Source organism: Mixophyes fleayi, chromosome 2 (assembly GCF_038048845.1).
Source record: "Mixophyes fleayi isolate aMixFle1 chromosome 2, aMixFle1.hap1, whole genome shotgun sequence".
Taxonomy (NCBI): domain Eukaryota; kingdom Metazoa; phylum Chordata; class Amphibia; order Anura; family Limnodynastidae; genus Mixophyes; species Mixophyes fleayi.
In genome coordinates, this window is record NC_134403.1 from 293,561,293 (window position 1) to 293,573,506 (window position 12,214).

The following is a 12,214-nucleotide window of genomic DNA, read 5'->3' on the forward strand; positions in this document are numbered from 1 at the left end:
ATACATTTTGCTGTCCTCTAACAAAAGCTGCTGCCTGAGATAGCTGCTTCAGTTTACCTCTTTATAAGTACACCTCTGCTCAATACACCTATTGCTATTTATGTTTGTGTTTTACTCTTCATAGTTAACTGTCTTCTCTTCTGTAATATTCCTTCTGGGTCCTAGAACCTGTTTCTGTAGCACAGAGAAAAGTTAAATGAAATTTAGGGCTCATACACACAGTTGTGGAAAAAGAAAGCCAGCTAAAGCGTGAACAAAATATTGTACTAAGCATTAGAAACAAATCATTAACAATCTTAAAAGTTCACCTGCAGCTTTGTCTACTATAGGTACAAATCAATTAGCAGCAAATAATGATATTGTCCACATTACAGCAATGTCCAATGTCATTGTGCAATTTTTATAATTTTTACCGTTAATTTTGCAATTCGATTAAATGTTTTGCTCTGCACAAAATCATGCGTAAAATCTGATATTTTGCAAGATATTGACAGAAATTGCCAATGCCAGCAAAAATTCCATAACAGAGATATATATATATATATATATATTTATACCTTTATTAAGAAACAGAACTTACAATATTTGACTGTTGGTTTAAGTAGAATTACACTCAACAAATCATATTATTGCTTAAAGGCAACTGATTTATTCATTGAAATTACAATGTTTTGCGGTTTAATCGAACAAATATTTAACTGAACACATTATAGGCAATTGGGTGCTATTTTTCATTATAATGATTATTGCAGCAAAAAGTGCAATTTTATATTGCCACTTATTGCGGTCATAAAAAAAATTACTTATAGTTGCAATTTACATTTTTTTTGCTTTGGCAGCCGAATGTTATTCAGCTGTCGCGGTTAAAAATATTCAGACTTATAAGGGTTAATTAACGCTATAAAGGCTCCCATTCAGCTCTACAGAACTTGAAGCTTGGCTTGAGCTTCCAGTTCTACTGTTAAAACAGAAAGAAAAATATAAAAAGGCATCGTCATCTCAACTATATGTATTCTATTATCTATCTGTTCATGTTCTTCCTGATGAAGTCCATTTGCTGAACGGACGAAACGCGTTGAGGATTGTGCTAGTTCATCTGGATATCGCGGTATTATATTCTGTGGACACTGGTCGTCATTTGCCTTCCAGCTAAGCGGCTGTGGAGTTACAGTAAGAACTGAATGTTGCAATTCCACAAGATTCCATGCATCCTAGATGAGTACCGTTGAAAGAAACCTTTATGTGCATATTCCATATTGTTTTTATGTAAGTGTGATACTTATTGTTTTAATAATTTTTTTATATACAGTATTACACTATTTTAGCTCTTTTTTATCACGCTCATGATCTGAGGTCCCAGCTGTATCTGGTGATTGTCCTGTTGAGGAGAAGTTTTAATATTGGATGTCATAGCAGACTCTGAAACACCATCAGCATTGCAGTTAAGCCTTTCAAGTCTTATATCTGGTACGCAGGATCTTTTACTAGTGGTGATCTCACCTGGGATTTGAATCACTGTATTCACATGTGTGCTTCATTGACTTCACTATTTTCAACTTCAAAGTCACTATCGTCTCTCCTATTCGGGAACCTATTATAGTACAGTCTTTGTACTATGATTATACTTTTTTTCATTTTATATTTTGTAATACACTATGTGGCGCCCTGTTCTTTTTACTTTTATATATATATATATATATATATATATATATATATATATATATATATATATATATATAATCAGTTTACAACGGTGATAAAACAATACTGGGTAGCAAAGAGACAGACAGAGCGGTAAGAGGGCCCTGTTCACAATCTATGGAATAAGGAACATATCAGAGTTATATTATATCTGCCTACTCCCCATACAATAATAATTATTTTCTGGGTACTGGGCAACCATTCCATTCATTTTAAAACCTTTCAGGTTGAAAAAAATATTTTACTGCAGTAATAAATTACTTCTTTCAGCTTCTCTATCTTATATCAGAATGGTGTTAACAGAACAGCTATGTTGGTTATACAAGTACTGGTGCCAAACTGAACAAATAGGCTAACCCATACAAAGGCATACCGGCGGTGATGTGTATCGGCGAAGCCCTATCACCGCCAATATAAGCCCTATAGATGGAGAAAGCTCTTCATCTGCAATAGGTCTTTTCCCCTTGATAAACAGAGCAGAACTTATTCAGAAAATGACAATGTTTTGTAAGTTTTGCAGGGCGAACGCTTCCCCTTCTCACAGTTGATGGGTTGCAGTTTCTGCAGCCACCTACATTTTCTTAGTAAAAAGAAAAATTGGTTGCAAGTATATGACTTTTGTCTGTGAATGCACCCCGATTGTGAAAAATATATGAGTTGAATTTTGTGAAAAAAGATACAACTACATTGTATTTTACCTTTTTTTTGAGCATTAACGTATCAGAATGCTGCATGCACCCTTGATTCCAACATGAAGCAAAGTGAACTGAATGGTTCTCGGAAACAGTGTACTGATCCATTTGGACTATCAGTAGCAAAGCACGTTTAAAAGCCTTTGAGAACACGTGTTAAATGCTTAAAATAACTCTGTGCGAGTCCTCTCCAGAGAAAAAGCGTTGATGTACATGGATGAGATTACAGCTCATGAAGTTCAGCTCTTTCGGCAATCTGCAGGAGATACAGCAGAACACGTTGAAAGGACATATGGAGGAACATATTAGACAAAATCAATGCACTGGCTCGTTGCCCCATTGACATTTGTGAGTTGCTTTCCCAATAGTGACAGTATTTGCATACTTGCCAACAGTCTGATTTTCTAGGCATAATGCTTCAAATTAATTTTGTATAGCAAAATACTGTAAAGGATGCACAGATCTGCATACAATATAAATAGAACCTGCATAACTAACTGTGTAAATAACTTTTATTTATACATATATCTCAGTTGCTAAGTCAATACAAAATAAAATAACATTACATTTATGACAGCATTGCAAATATAACAGTGCAAATCAGGTGATCAGTTATTCATGTCATTGCACTTGCTTTTGTTTGTCTGACAGATATTTGCACATCAAGAATAAGCTTAATCAAACAAAGGTGTTTTTGTTTGAAGATAGAAAGAATATGACTGGACCATGAACAAATCAGTGTGCCACATAGTCAGAAGTAGTTAAGTGCATTATTTGTATTTAGTCATAGCCCTGTACAGTACATTTCATTAGGGTGTGTACTCAGGGAAATCAAGAGAGGAATACTATGCGCCACCATGTGCCGCTGAAGGGGAGTGTCTAACACTGTCTAGGGGGGGGTGTCTAGAAGTCGCCCCGGTTCATAATGTTCCACACAGTAGTGCCCCACAATTCATATCATGCCACACAGTAGTGCCCCATCATCATCATCATTATTTATTTATATAGCGCCAACATATTCCATAGCGCTTTACAATTGGGGACAAACATAATAAACTAATAAACAAACTGGGTAAAACAGACAAAGAGGTGAGAAGGCCCTGCTCGCAAGCTTACAATCTATGGGACAATGGGAGATTGACACATGAGGTTAAGTATACATTTTGCATCTTGGCCCAGCCAGACTGCAAAGGTAAAAGTGACTCATAAGCTAAATGATCCTGTCACACAACAATGTTGGTCAGGGGGTAGTTGTCTTGTGTGAAATTGTGTAACAGGCAGTAACAGGCTAAAGGTAGTGAGGTTAAGAGGGTGGTTGAGGAATATTCTAAGCTTGTCTGAATAGGTAGGTTTTCAGAGAAGGCTTGAAATTTTGTAGACCAGAGGAGAGTTATTGTGCGAGGGAGAGAGTTGCATAGAGTGGGTGCAGCCCGAAAAAAGTCCTGTAACCGGGAATGGGAGGATGTAATGAGGGTGGATGAGAGACGCAGATCTTTTGCAGAACGGAGTTGCCAAGTTGGGAGATATTTTGAGACAAGAGAGGAGATGTATGTTGGTACAGCTTTGTTGATGGCCTTGTAGGTTAGTAAAAGTATTTTATATTGGATTCGGTAGAAGACAGGCAGCCAGTGTAGAGACATACAGAGTGATTCAACAGAGGAATAGCGATTTGCAAGGAAAATCAGTCTTGCCACAGCATGCAAAATAGATTGTAGGGGTTTGAGTCTGTTTTTGGGAAGACCAGTAAGGAGGGAATTGCAATAGTCAATGCGGGAGATGATAAGTGCATGAATTAAGGTTTTAGCAGTATCTTGCGTGAGATATGTGCGGATTCTGGAAATGTTCTTTAGATGTATGTAACATGATTTAGATATAGAGTCAATGTGGGGAACAAAGGATAGGTGTGAATCAAGGATTACACCTAGGCAGCGAGCTTGTGGGGTGGGATTTATGGTCATGTTATCAACAGAGATAGAAATGTCAGGTATGCTCTTGTTGGCGGGTGGGAATATTATTAACTCTGTTTTAGAAAGATTAAGTTTGAGTTGGTGAGAGGACATCCAAGATGAAATGGCAGAAAGACAGTCAGTTACACAGGACAACAGAGATGTTGAGAGATCAGGAGAGGATAGATAGATTTCGGTATCATCCGCATAGAGATGATACTGAAAGCCAAAGGAACTTATTAGATTTCCAAGAGAAGCGGTATAGATAGAGAACAGCAGAGGACCTAGCACTGAGCCTTGTGGTACTCCAACTGATAGGGGAAGCGGAGCAGAGGTGGCTCCAGAGAAATTAACAGTGAAAGAGCGATTAGAGAGGTAGGATGAGAACCAGGATAGAACAGTGTCTTGAAGACCTAGGGATTGCAGCGTTTGTATGAGAAGAGAGTGGTCAACAGTGTGAAATGCAGCCGAGAGATCTAGGAGAATTAGGAGAGAGTAATGGCGTTCAGTTTTAGCAGTGATCAGATCATTGACAACCTTGGTCAGCACAGTCTCTGTGGAGTGCTGAGAACGAAAGCCAGACTGAAGAGGATCCAACAGGTTGTTTGCGGAAAGAAAGCATGTGAGGCGAGTGTAGGCAAGTCTCTCTAGAAGCTTGGAGGGGCAAGGGAGCTGAGAGATGGGACGGTAATTTGAGAAAGAGTTTGGGTCGGAGTTTTGTTTTTTTAGAATAGGAGTAATCACTGCATGCTTGTATAGTGATGTAAAGATGCCAGTAGAGAGTGAGAGATTACAGATTTGAGTTTGAGGTGAAATGAGTACAGGAGACAGGGATCTACCAATTTGCGAGGGAATAGGATCAAGAGGACAGGAGGTAGAGTAGGAAGATAAGAAGAGAGTAGAAATCTCCTCTTCATTTGTGGGGTCAAATGAAGAGAGGGTGTCAGAGGGTAGTGGGAAGGAATTGAGCTGATTGCTTGTCGAGGAAGAGGATACCATTTCTAGTCTGATCTTATCAATCTTGTCCTTGAAGTAGGAAGCAAGATCCTGAGCACTGATAGTAGATGGAGGGTTCGGGGTGGGAGGATTGAGAAGATGATTAAATGTATTGAAAAGGCGTTTGGGGTTAGAAGCCTGAGCATAGATAAGAGATTGGAAGTATGTTTGTTTTGCAGTGTCCAGAGCATTTCGATAAAAGCGGTAGACAGAAGTATATGTGAAGAAGACATTAGAGCTTCGAGATTTACGCCAGTGACGTTCTGCTTTACGGAACAGTTTTTGAAGACTTCGTGTTGCTTTAGTGTGCCACGGTTGACATCGAAGTCGACGTGTAGTATGTAGTGTTGCTGGAGTCACTTGATCAAGGGCCGTTGCTAAGGTTTGGTGAAAATGAGGTACTGCCATCTCAGGGGACGAGAATGTAGAGATAGGGGAGAGAAGGTGTTGGAGAGAGGTGGAAAATTGTTGAAGATTAATATTCAGATTCTGCGAGTATGAGGAGGCTTGGTAGAGTTAGACAGTAGAGAGGTTACAGCAGTGGGGGTAATAAAACATAGTAAAACAACATATGGAGGCAGTAGGTTCTATTTTCTCTAAATGTGACTCTGGAGTCTGCACACCTGAGCACTACAGTTCTGCAAAGGAACATGGGAGGAGCTGCTGCGGCTGGGCATGCGCAGCAGCTCCATCGGCCATTTTGTATGCAGTGCATCTCCGTTGTAGTCAGTACTGCAGCCGTTAGGTGGATCGCTTTTGCCCCATCTTAATCCAACTGTACATTAGGGTGTGCATGGGCACGCCTATGCACTTAGTGCAGTGCAAAGGTACAAAAACAAAATAGTGGATTTAGAACTCTAGGGGCTGATGCAGGGTAGGATGTACATTGATTTGCAAAGCGTATCTTCTGTGAAATCACTCTGTGCATGACCAGACAGTGGGAGAATGTATATGCACATATCATCATCATCATGTATTTCTATAGCGCCAACATATTCCGTAGCGCTTTACATTTGGGGACAAACATAGTAAACGAATAAACAAACTGGGTAAAACAGATATGTTGACTTGCATGATTCTGGCATTTATGCCCATCTGCATCTGGATTGATGGGATGGCAGAGGGAAGGGGAATGTTAAATTAGGCCGAGTACAGTAAAAGTGTGTTTATGCGAATGCAGCTCATGTAGACCTACAATTCACCACTGCATACTTAGTGGAGCAGAGCTTGGGAGGGTAACCCACCTCTTTCATGGGCCTCTTAAAACTCCCCTAAAACTTTTCAACTAGACAAGGCTCAGATACTGTTCGGATAGCATGAATCTTCTTTGGTAAGAGAGATACTAAAATTAGACCTGAGGTCAACAGTAAAATTATAATCTCTGACAGTTGTCATTTTATTTTCATAGTCCATTTTTACTCAACTAGGCTTTGGGGCATACAGTATGTGAGGCTTAGTAATAAAGAGAATACATAGGCTAAAGAAAGATACAGCGCTGAGAGTTAATTCACCCAAGTGTGTTATAATTGAACAATTTCAACAGAGATAATCACATGAATGATCTCTTGAAAATGACATAAAATTTATTCAAACATATAAAACATAACAATAAACCACAATACTGATTGCATCAAGGACTTAAATGAAATGAGGTCTGTCATAGGTGATTGACACGACATGAACCATATGGAGAGATGACGGAAAGATAGAACTGCCTTATAACAATGATGAGATGAGTGAAATTGAGACTGACTTCAATGTGATCCAATGATGTAAAAGATATATATTATGCCCAATGATAGGTCTGTATAGCTGGGCAGTATATGGTGGATCAATAAAATAACAGTGAGACAGTCAAACTGGAGGAAGATGACATATCTTCATAGGGATCGTGGTCCCGCATAAGGTACCTCTGTACTTGCGCTAACGGCGTGTCAGCAATAGATGATGGATCAATAGATGTACAACGAGACAGTCAAACTGGAGGAAAAAGACATCAAACTAAAAACGCAAGAAATGCAGGGCACACTTACAAATCTTCATAGGAATTATGGTCCCGCATAGGTGTCTCCGTACTTGCGCTGACAACGTGTCTGCAATGGAATCCGATATCCGGAAGATGAAACAGGTGCGCACCTGAAAAAAAGTCTGTAGAAACTCACTACCGCAGAAAGGGTTCCTAGTATGTCCGTGGATGATAACACATCAGCGATCTTAGCGGACTGGATCTCCGTTCATCAGGTGAGTGTGAAAGTTGGTTACAGGAGTATGCAGCAATATGCTGGTGACTTGGAACACAGCAAAGCGTTTCGTCCACCCCTTGTGGACTTTCTCAAGCTTCAGTCTTTTCAACCTAGACAAGGCTCAGATACTGTTCGGATAGCATGAATCTTCTTTGGTAAGAGAGATACTAAAATTAGACCTGAGGTCAACAGTAAAATTATAATCTCTGACAGTTGTCATTTTATTTTCATAGTCCATTTTTACTCAACTAGGCTTTGGGGCATACAGTATGTGAGGCTTAGTAATAAAGAGGCCCCATAACAGAACTTTGTAGGGCCCTCACCACCTTTTCACCTTCCCACATAACACCAATCTGTGAGCAAGCTAACAGCATACAGGTGCTTTGCTGCATTTATTCACCTACACAACTCTGCACTTATATGCTGTTTTCTTACACATAGCAGCAGCATAAGCTCTAAGTTCCTGACACTTGAACACTGATTGATTCTGTGAATGTTATCACTAGCATTGACACAGCAAAGCAGTGCTGTCTGCTATGTGCAGAGCACAACATAAAGCACAGAGTTCCCTTGGCTAATATACATGGCCATGCAATGTGCCCATTTGCCAATAGCCTCAGGGACCTAAATATCACTGGGTCCCTGGTGCCTCCAGACCCAGTATCAGTTGCATAGATTGCTATTCCTCTTGTGAAACTGATGTGGATATGAAAGAATGAATGGGAAGATTAAGATGAGAAAAAGAAAAAGAAAAAGAAAGTATTTCTTTAACTTTCTTTTTCTTTCTTTTACTTTCTTTTAAAAAAAAAGAAAAAGAAAGTAAAAGAAAGAAAAAGAAAGAAAAAGAAAAGAAAGTAAAAGAAAGAAAAAGAAAGGGAAAGAAAGGAAAAGAAAGACACATTTCTAGTATAAGAGAAAGATGGACAAAGATAGTCAGAGAGAGACATTTACTGAACAATAGGATATAATTCAAGCTTGTAATAAATTGACCAATCACAGTACTTTACAGTTGTGCAATTTAACCTGCAATTGATATCTGAAAGACAAACTAGAGATAGTTAAAATGATTAATACAGAAAAGATGAAGAGCTGTGATCAGGCTGGTACTTGATTTATCCAGCTTCAGCCCTTTACTCGGAACACACATATAACCAGGCGTGGGCTGGGATGCTGCAGGCAGGGGGGCACACAGGTGGCCGCATCTCATTACAGGGGATGCGGCCGCGTCAATGATGATGCGGCCGCATCCCCTGTCATGTGATGCGGCCGCCTGTGCGCTGACGCGGCCGCATCTGATGACATCGGATGCGGCCGCAGAAAAAAATCAGAAGAAATTGCATCGGGGGGGCGGCCGGCCGGCCTACCCCCCGGCCCTAAAAGCGCAAAATCTGAGCGGCCCGGGGGGCCGATGCCCCCCTGCCCCCCGTCCCAGCCCGCCCCTGCATATAACATTCAGACTGGCTCCAAAGGTCTGGATTCAGACAATTGCTAGGGATGTGCCCTATCAAATATGTTTTGTTACTAAAATGAAATAGAATTAAAAAAACTAAAAACAAACTTGTTTTCTCACTATCACCAACTCTAGACCGCCTCAGAGTCCCTGATTTCTGGAGAGAGTGGGAATATAATATTGCCTTCAGACTTATTGCCCTGGTCCTGGGTGGAGCCTGACTCTAGCCCCCCACCCCCTCCCCCAGTAAAAGGTTTGGGAAGATCGATAAAATGGCCATCAACTCAATAATAAGGACCCTAATACAAAAACGCCCCACCCTTCAATAAACCCATGAAAAGAAGTAGGAAAAAATATCCTCACTGCATTCTAATTGCTTAAACGTTCAAACATTCAGAGCTCAGGAAAAGCTATCAGGGCCACTAGGCGTAATCTAGTGAGGCCACTTCTTGGCCCCTGTTCTTATGATCTTCCCTCATCCATAGAATGGCTCAGAGAAGTCTGTGGATAGGCAGATCAGCCTGGAACTCCATGCACCTCCACCATAATCACCACTCCTGGACCCCTAAGAGGGGCCCGGGTATTTTGTAACCTCCACACCCCTTTGGTGCCCCTTACACCTATACAAAAGATTCTTTTTCTGGGAATCTGCTCATGTCATGCAATCGCAATGCTTATTATAGGGTGGTTTATTTTGGGGGGAGGGGGATTTTTCCACTATAGTTTTTATTAAAAGCCAGCCCCACACACAATCAAAAGGCTATGGGCAAATACAGTGCTCCACCTCTATAACTCTCCAGGGAGTTAGAGACATATCCTTCTTTAGGTCCCCATTACACCAGGGTGGCCTACAATTAAAATACACAACATTTAGTTGACTCATGGCTATCTTATAATGGCATACCCCGTTTAGGGTTAGTGAAGTTAATCCTGTGACCACATATGTGAGGCTTGTTATCAAAATGCAGGGACTGCTACTGCAATAGACCAAGCACTCCCACAGGCAATAATGAAACTCGCTTATATCCCTGAATAGTATGATAAATATATACAGCACTGTGATGTGCCCATTTGTGTGTGTAATATGTGCAATCCATAGCTAGTATTTTGATGTCTTTGCAATATGTGACTTTCAATGGTTTAATGCTATGGGCAACACCTGTTTGGTATCCACAGTATGATATGCTATTTGCTTAGTATGGTAATGGTGACCATTTGTTGGGTGTCATAATGAATACCATTTGCTCTGTATGAATGGCGACCATTTTCTGTGAAGGAGAATGGTGGTTATTTGCTGTGCAGTAGAATGGTGGTTATTGTGTGAAGAGGTGCCCTGCAGTGGCAGTGCCCAGGAAGAGGGCGAAGAAAGAAAAGACTACAAACTACTCACCAGTCCTTCGTTCCAGCAGTGACTACCTCCATTTCTCCCCTACAGGTCCCGGCAGCAGAGGGCAGATGAGCCAATCAGGGCTCACCTGCCCCTGCTGCCAATCGGTGGCCAGACAGGTGAGCCAATCCTGGCTCACCTCCAGCTGTTTAAACTGCTGGCACTGCGGAGAGCCAATCAGGACTTGCGGAACCGCCAAGTGACGTCGGGGCACCACAATCTTGGGTTCAGTTAACCGGCGGAGGAGAAGAAAGAGGATGTCGTGGACGTCCAGCGGCAGAGCCGCTTGCAGAAGTGGCAGGGAGCCCTTGTAGGGGCTGGGAGCTACCCTGCCACACAAAGATGATGAAGCAAGAGAGGGAGCTAGCGAGGAAATAGACGGCGGGAAGCCCTTGTAAGGGCTAAGAGCGCCCCCACCACGAAGACCGCGGGAAGCCGAGCGCCAAACCGGAGAAGAGACCCCACCGGCTGGAGGGTCTCGAAGACCCGGGGATGACGACGTCGGGGTAAGTTGAGAGTCCTGCACGGAGCAGGCGAGTACAAAACCCTCAGGTCGAGCATAAAGCCCTCTAGTTAGAGAGAATGGGAGGCACAAGGCCCCAGTGGTAGCACTAGGGCGCAAGGCCCTTGAGAACGTAGCAGGGTGCAAGGCCCTTCAGTGTAGAGAAGCGCAGGCCTCTAAGTTAGTGGGGCACTAGGCTCCTGACAGAGTAGCAGGGCGGCAGACCTGTAGTTGTGAAAAGGACATTGGGTCCTTGTAGTTAGAGAAACAGTACGTTCTGGTGGTTAGCAGGTCAGTAGGCCCTTTCGAGTAGGTAGTAGGCTATAGGCCCTGGTTTAGCAGGACGCTAGGTACCTGGGTAGCGTAGGGGACACTTGGTCCCTTGATAGTTAAGTGGTTAAGTTACTGAGAGTTTCATACAAAGCCCCTCTACCCATCCAAAAGAGCACCTAAAGTCCTGAGTCCCAAGACAAGGCGGGCTTAACAGCCGGGACTCGGGCCGCTGGTTGAGTCCTGTGGACCAACAGAGTTCCAGTGGACCCGGGCGGCTGAGGACGTGTGAGTGGGTGGATTATGTTCGAGGAGAAGCAAGGTACGGTGCATCTCGTAGTGTCCCTCAGGGAGGGTGAGTACCTGGGGTGTTGGGGAAGGGAATGTTCTGTGTGGCTTTGTCTCTCTTGTTTTACAGGCATTGGTTGTCTGACAAGGCCTTCGGAAGACCCCAGCGCCGGGGCAGGGACAGAGGGAGTCGCCAGAGTAGACCCGCTGCCAAGAGTATCGTACAGTGAGGGCTGTTCCCTTGGTGCACTCACCTTTTGGAACTACCCCTCCCGGATTTCCCCCTTTTTCCTACAGCATAATGAGTGACTGGCACGTGAGAACACGGGCCCTTTCCCTGTTGCATTTCGAGACCTCAGACTTCCCCACCACTCTTCACAATTGTTTGGTATGATGTGCTATGTTATATTGTCTGGTACATGTACGTGTCCTTTGAAAGGACAGAAGAAAAAAAAAACAGGCACATCCCCAATAAAGCCATACCATTTTTTTTTGCATATCCATGTCCATAGAAAATGTTCACAGAGCACTTCACATTTCAAAACAAAGAGGAAACATTATGTCTTCACTAGTTTATGCTTTTGTAATATTATGTGCCTTTGCTCACAGCTACATGGAAGTATGAGCCTAGTCTGAGTTTTAATTGACTTGGCAAAACCAAATATAAACTGTTGTGCCCACCTTATTTTCTTGTCTGTGCATATTTTGCCAAGAAATGATGCCATTGACCTGGGTGACA

The 12,214-nt window shown here is 42.2% G+C and overlaps 1 long non-coding RNA gene across 5 annotated transcripts in view; it reads left to right on the plus strand.

Moving 5' to 3' along the window:
• LOC142140427 (uncharacterized) overlaps positions 1–12,214 on the plus strand; it is a 107,310-nt gene that overhangs the window by 56,123 nt on the left and 38,973 nt on the right. Inside the window, exon 1 of one of the 5 annotated variants that reach the window (XR_012688470.1) lies at positions 2,599–2,741. The exons of the other annotated variants lie outside the window; for them this stretch is intronic. This is a non-coding gene — a long non-coding RNA (uncharacterized LOC142140427). Of the gene's footprint in view, positions 1–2,598; positions 2,742–12,214 lie in introns of those variants that run through there. 5 annotated transcript variants of the gene reach the window in all.